Source organism: Urocampus carinirostris, chromosome 14 (genome assembly GCF_059441175.1).
Source record: "Urocampus carinirostris isolate Australia breed hairy pipefish chromosome 14, RoL_Ucar_1.0, whole genome shotgun sequence".
Taxonomy (NCBI): domain Eukaryota; kingdom Metazoa; phylum Chordata; class Actinopteri; order Syngnathiformes; family Syngnathidae; genus Urocampus; species Urocampus carinirostris.
In genome coordinates this window covers 32,988,033-32,995,524 of record NC_142362.1, presented here as the reverse complement: position 1 = coordinate 32,995,524, position 7,492 = coordinate 32,988,033, and positions in this window count along the sequence as shown.

Genomic DNA, 7,492 nt, shown 5'->3' with positions numbered 1-7,492 from the left:
AAAATAGATACTAGCATAAGAAAATATGTATATTTTTTTTAAAATACTTTTGATTACAAAAACAAGTTAAAACCATGTCTTTATTGTCATTGATATCAAGCATCTTGCAGTGTGTTATGCAGCAAACAGCAGACAGCGAATGCAATCACAAGGGCAGGTTGCATGTGTTTGTGATGGTTGAATGAGTGCATGTGTGCGCAACAATGATTGGCTGGTGTATAATGTGAGTCAAAGAGCAGAGCAGGTGCAGCAGTCAATGTGTCACCTAAAACAAATGGCGCAAGCTAGTTTTAAGAAGCTTATTACATTGACAAGAAAATTATCAATTAAATTGGACTGCAAGGACAGTCAAAAAAGTGCAAAGAAAGGGTATCACCAGCATGTGCTCTGTGGAGTACTATCGAGTTTGGGGAGTGACTGGGGCAGCATCAAGAGAGAAGGCAATAGCTGTGTTGAATGTCCGGTTTACTGCCACGGTTAGGCTACGTAACAACTTTCACAACCTACACCTGCCTGTATCTCATGAACGCCAGATCTTTTACCCATGATACGGATAACCTGGAGCTACAACACATGGGGAACAGCTACATTCAGGACGGTCTTACTTCAATCATCGCGGACACCTGGTTCAACTCATACCCAATGCTGGCTAGCAGCTAGCTAGCTGCTCACTAAAGTGCGTTTTTATACTGAGAAAAGAAATATTTAAATTTCGCTGGACATTTTACGGTATACTGATCCCTCGAACACCGGGGTTGTTGGGGCACCACTTCCTGTGGTGTGTCTTGGGCAGGTACAGCCTTGCAGAGCTTTTGTATAATGACAATAAAGACCGTTAATTCAACTGCAATTCTATATTCTGTGGTTTTATTTGTAAATCTATAGTTGTTATATTGTTACAGTCGTATAATGTCAGTCTTTAAGATTGTCATTTTAGGGTAGGTTTGACCCTTGGGGGCTTTTAAGAAGGGACGTCGCTACTTCACAGATTTTCATGCACGTGGGGGTTTTTGTTCCCAATTAACCGCGATAATCGAGAGATTACGCTACTTTCTCCTGCCTGGGCAGATAGCATTCAATGATTTTCTGGGCCATGTTGATGTATTACTATTGTTATTTTATTTCCTAAAATGAAAAATCTTTGCACCTGATAGGACCTTAAAGCAAAAACAGTATAGTTCAGAGAAACTGGAAAATTAATCACAGCACGCAATTTGTAATTTTAGCAACTCGATACAAAAGTCTGATGTCATTTAATGATAGGTGTCTTGGGCTTCCAAATATTGGCTGAAAAGAAATTTGGTCCAGTAGTGTATGGCCATAAAAAGGACACAGTTTCACTTAAGTCGTGTATTCATACCTAAGGGCCTGTTTATTTAATGCTAGTGAAAAGAGCGCTTTGGGGCTTCTAAGAAACTGTAAGCCAAAAAGTTTCGTGGCTGGAAAATAAGCTTGGCTTCATTGGTCAGACAGTTGTCAAGTAAGATGACAACTACTTCCTCACAGTGTCTGTGTGGATTACATCATTAGAAGAACACTGTCAGGTTATATCTATTTCATCATGCAGACCGGCCAAGAGTTTTATTACAAGTAGTTTTGATCCCTCGTCTATAACAGTGGTTCTCAACTGGTCTGCCTTTAAGACCCACAATTGCTCCCTAATGACAAGCTGCACCCCAATTTAAGAAAATAAATTCAATTTCTTCAATCTATCAGATCAAAGGATTGTGCAATTTAAAGTACAGATAGTAGAATATTTTCAACATTTTTCACTAAACAAAATGACCAACAAAACAGAAATGACTTCAAGTACCGTATATACTGGCATTTGAGCCTACATCGCATATTAGAAACATAGTAAACCTGCTTTAAAATAGCCACATACTAAAAAAATTATTAAAATATTAATAAAATGTGTACTTCCATCCTTTATCTGCATCGCTTATTCTCACTAAAGTCGCGGGGTAATGGAGCACATACCAGCTATCCTCGGCCAGTGAGCAGGGGGCACTCTAAACTGGTTGCCACCCAGTCGCAGGGCACAGACAACTCACTCATTCATACACACCAAGGGACAATTTGGACCTGTCGATTACCCTTACATGCATGTCTTTGGATGCGGAAGGGAAACCGGAGTGCCCGGAGGAAACCCAGACAAGCACGGGCATAACATGCAAAGCCCGCACAGGAAGGATGGTAGCTGGATTTGAACCCATGACCTTAGAACTGTGCTGCGGTAACGCTCAACCCTCAACTGCCGTGCTGCCAAAATGTGTACCTACACTTCAATACTCATCAAATTATGGAGACAATAATGATGAATATACTAATCAAAAGGTGAAAACATGTTTTTTAAACCATGTACTATACCTTCCAGCAGCGCTTCAATGGCTCTCGTACACCATATTCGTCATTAACGATAATTTTCTTCTCTGACTCGATCCACTTATCCTTCCCCTTATCACTAACTCCCTGGGGACCCATTGCTGTGCACAGAGAAAGGAAATGAATCCAACAAAATCACAATAAAATAAGATGTACCACTCAAACACAGTTGAAAAAAATTGAACAAGAAGAAGAGGCCAAGCAGGGTATTGTTACCATGCACTGTTAAGGAGTGTAATTGACCCTCTGCTTTTTCTTCCTCTTAGCATTATTTCAAAAACGAAAAGGCCCGCGACGCATGGAAAACGGATCTGTGGCCCACATTTGTGTCCAACCCACCAGTTAAAAAAACACTGGACTGTGGGATGTATCTAAAAAACTTTTGAAATCGTGTACAAATGATCTAAGTATAAGGTGCATGTTGAGCCAACACAGAAAGACCACAGATTTAAGCTATATCCTTGTAGGTGAGCACTTAACGTTTTTTCCTCACAAAAAAAGAATATTCAAAACGAGGTCGCCAAGATAATTGGGTGTTTCCTAGGCTACCTTAAAAAATCTATAAAACTTGAAACATGTTTAAATCTCACGACACTGTCGGGAATAGTTTTAATGTTTTCTGATGTCTCTACCTTTTCCATGGCCTAATATGAACAGCTTTTTTCCCAAACTGTAAAATCCAAGGTACCAAAATCCGTATATTACCCAAGAGAAGAGCCTATGAAAAGTGACAAAAACATGTGCAACACAGCTCTCGTGTTACTTTTTTTTACTGCTCAAATTTCAGCTGAGGCCTTTGAATTTAAACTCCATCTGTTCATTAAACTCAGCAGTTTGACCAGCTTCGCTCATGGTAATACTTCTTGAAATGTAGATAACAATACAATATGCTGGGCTATTACTTTCAATCACACAGATTCTATGGGTACAAGCCTCTGCTTTTACCTTCCTGACTTAAGTTTTCTCTCTATTCTTGTGTTTTCAACTGACCTTCCACATTCCAAAAAGATCAATTTAAAGACTCTAAAAAGGTGACGTTTATATGTGACGCATATACGTTACTTGAAGTCGTTCTGGTTTTGCCAGTCTTTTATCAGTTTAAAAAAGGTACAGTGGGACCTCAATATTTTGCGGTTCCACGTTCGCGGGTTCAGAGCTTCGCAGGTCTAAAAAATAATAATAAAAAAAATAATTTAAAAAAAATTTGTTTTTTTTAAGCATTTTTGAAGGGGCGTCGCTACTTCGCGGATTTTCACTTTTTGCGGGTGGTTTTGGTCCCCATTGAAATGAAATGAAATGATCTGCATTTGTATAGCGCTTTTCAAGTCAATGACTTCCCAAAGCGGTTTACTATGTGCTTTACATTTCCCAATAGCGGCCTTGCAGCCATGTAAGGCGCTAGCCTGCTTATTGGGGGTATTAGGGGTTCAGTGTCTTACCCAAGGACACTTCGACATGTAACACGGACAAGCCGGGATTCAAACTGGGATCCCTTGATCCCAAGACGAGCGCTCTACCTCCTGAGCTACTGCCGCCCCATTAACCGCGATAACCAAGGGATTATTGTAAATATATTCTACTATCTCTGCTTTATACTGCACAATTCTGTCATTGGATGCACTTGCACAGGCTCCCAGTCCACTTAAGATGTGTCTTAAAGGTTCTCTTACTAACATACAGATGTTTGCATGGACTATCAACCTCTTTCATCTTCAATTTGATCACTCCCTATGCTCCTGCACGGAGCCTCCGCTACGAAAATGACTCCAAGAGCCAAGAAGGAGTCTGAGTGTTCATGAGTGTTCTCCATCCGGCCCCCGAGGGCTGTGGATTGTCCAGTCTACGGAGATAGGATCTGCAACTTCAGTGTAAGATTTTAAATCTAGACTTAAGACACTTCTATGCAATAGCTTATGATTGATGCCCACATCAGATTTTGTACTGTCCTGTCTTTTTCCGACTGCCTGGCATGTAGTGATACGAGAGAGAAGGATGATTTGAGATGAGTCAGCGGAACAGCCTCTGGACCTGTTATGATTTTTTGGGCCAGCCAAAGCAGCAAGATGGCCAACAAGTATGTCAACTCCTTTATATAATTGTTTTAGTATCACAGGGCTCTTAATATTTCATACTGTCCCTTACAGGTATTTTTGCCCACTCTTTATTATTCAAAGACTGCGTAAGCCTAGTGGTAGGCCAAATATGGCCCACATGTGGCTTGTCAGGCTTTTAAATTTGGCCTGCCAATTGAAAATGGTAAAATGATAAGGAAAATATGTAATGATAATCAATCAGTCAATTATTTTTCCCTTCTGGCCCAGCCCTATTGCCATTTTTTAAACCCAAAAGGTCAAAAATAAAACCATTTCTCCACGTTTGGCATTTTAGCCTTGCAGGAGGGTTTTTTTTCCTAGCTGAGGGACATTCTGGTAAAAAACAATGAAGTCATTTATACATAATGCAAGAGAAATATTTAAATATTCAAAAATCAGACCCTTTGTTTGTGCTACAAGTGCAGATAATGGGTCATTAAATATTACTCATAACCAGGAACATATGGTCATGCTGTTCAGAAAATCAGGTTTTCAGGCCACATTCTACCTGTTCCACAGTGTTGAGACACATTAGCCCGATATTTTTAATGACCTTTTTTGTTTTTGTACATCTGTTCTTATTCTGTCACCAAAGCTGCGAGCAATAAAAAATTGGCAAGTAATATAGTGATGGCGCGATGTCATCCCTGGCTGTATAAAAATATAATAGTGCCATAAAACATGACGATTGTCTCATCAATTACCACACATGTGTTCACCCTTAGCCAAAACGTTTTTATAGCAGGTTCGGGTAATGCCCTTGCTACGAATACACACCTTCCCTGTTCCCGCTACAGACAGTTTCAAAAAGAAGGAACTTGGAAAGTCGTCTCTCTCCCGCTACAATGACTACCGCCTGGTAGCATTTACTCCCATCATCATGCAGTGCTTTAAGTGGCTATTCATGCAGCACATCAAGTCCGCCCTGTCCGCTACCCTGCACTACTCCATGTTTGCATATTTGTCAAACCGCTTAACCAAAGACACCATCTCCATTGGTCTCCACCAAGCCTTCACCCACCTGGAGTCCAAAGACCCCCATGTCAGTATGATGTTCATTGACTTCAGTTCAGCATTTAAAACTAGAATCCTTCAGCAGTTTGTCCACAAACTGGATTGGCCGGACTCAACACCTCCGTGTAATTGGCTGCTCGACATCCTTACGGGTAGACCACAGGCGTTTGTAGTCAGCACCAATATCTCCAGCACCAACATATTAAACAAGGCCATCCACCAGCCTTATGTGTTGACTGGCCTTTTTTTACTCTGCTGAACCACAACTGAACCCCATCATCCAGCTCCAACTTCTTCATTAAGTTTGAAGATTTTTCAACTGTGGAGGATCTCATCAACAATGGCAATGAGACAACCTACAGGAGTGAGGTGAGCAGGATGGACCAGTGGTGTAAATCTCCACCTGCAAGTGAAGAAGACAAAGGAGACTGATGTCAACTTCACGAGGGCGCACACCAAGCATGCCCCACTCATGATCCACGGTGCAGCAGTGGAGATGGTAAGCAGTAGCAGGTTCCTGGGTGTGTATATCAGCAAAGACGTGTCCTGGAATCAACATCACACTCCTGGCCCAAAAAGCACATCAATGCCATAAAATCAGGGGAGCAAGTGCCAGACCCCCATTATGCTTTCATTCCACAGCAACACTATCGAGAGCAGTCTGACATCACGGTGGGTCATGGCGCCTCCAATGTGTTCTGCCGAAAGACTCTGCAGTGCATCATTAGAACAGCGGAAAAGGTCATTGGTGTCCCCCTCTCGCCCCTGCTGGACATCTACATCTCCCTCCTCCTCCACAAAGCCACCAGGATTGCAGGTGACCCCACCAACCCCCTCTCACTACCTCTTCAAGCTGTTGACCTCGGGGAAAAGACTGCAGAGTCTCACAGCCAGAACCAGCAGGCTCAAGGTCAGCTTCTTCCCTCAGCGTGTCAGGATTCTGAACTCTCTCCCTACCCTAGCACCTCCCACAACACGGCCTTCTACCAAATCAGTGCATAACGGTTCTATTTGAATTCCGACTTTATTAAACAAATTTCTAAACCTTATAAATTTTGATTTTTTTATATACATATTTTTTCTTTTTTTTTTACCTTGTGTGTTGTTTTTATTGTGTCTTATTTATTGGATGTTTACACGAGAGAAGAGGTAGTAATATCATCTGTGCTGTATGGTGTGCCTATTGGACAATCAAGTTGAAGTTGAAAGACAAATCTTTCGTCCTGTTTGCTCAGATTCTCTGAGTACTTACGCCCCCTGATAGACGGGTTTACCCCATCTCTCTATGCCAATGATCGACAGAACCACACCCATCTCTCTCTACACCCTTGATGAACAGTTTCACCAGACGTTTATAAGTCTAAATAGGAACAACAAAGGGGGCTTTCTTATCTAGATAAATTTATAATCAAGATTTAAATGGCCGAGATCTCAGCATGTAATAAAAAGATTGGTGATTTTTCTTTCTGTGATGATTCACGACGTTTGCCTTCATTGCCTGGAGTTTTGTTATAGTTTTTTTGATGAAATATCTCCCATTTTGGCGTCTAGATGCAAACTTTTATTTGTAGTAAAGAAAGCTTCAAGAATCACGCCTTGAAAGGAAGTTGCATTGCAGGTTCAAACAAAAAGCTTGCAGGGATTGCTGACGTAAGGAGGTCGCTTTAAAAGCAGGCATGGAGCACCACCTCCCTCTCTTTCCCGGTGACACCAAGTCTGCAAGCGCCCACACTCATGCCACTTTGCTCTGAAAACCGTCTCAGAGAAAAGTCCTCGTCCCATGAGCCTCGCTCTCTCACCCATAGCATGCCGAAGAAACTGCCTCCCTCCCTCCAATACGAGAGCTCCTGCTGACCCCAACCCACCAAACAACGATGTAATTCTCTCTCTCAAGGTACTAGGACACAACAGGAAAAAAAACACAACTGTCAATTTGGTGCTGGGATCAAGTTCTTTACACACTTCATAGGAAATCCCTGCTTTTTTCTTTCACTTTTGAC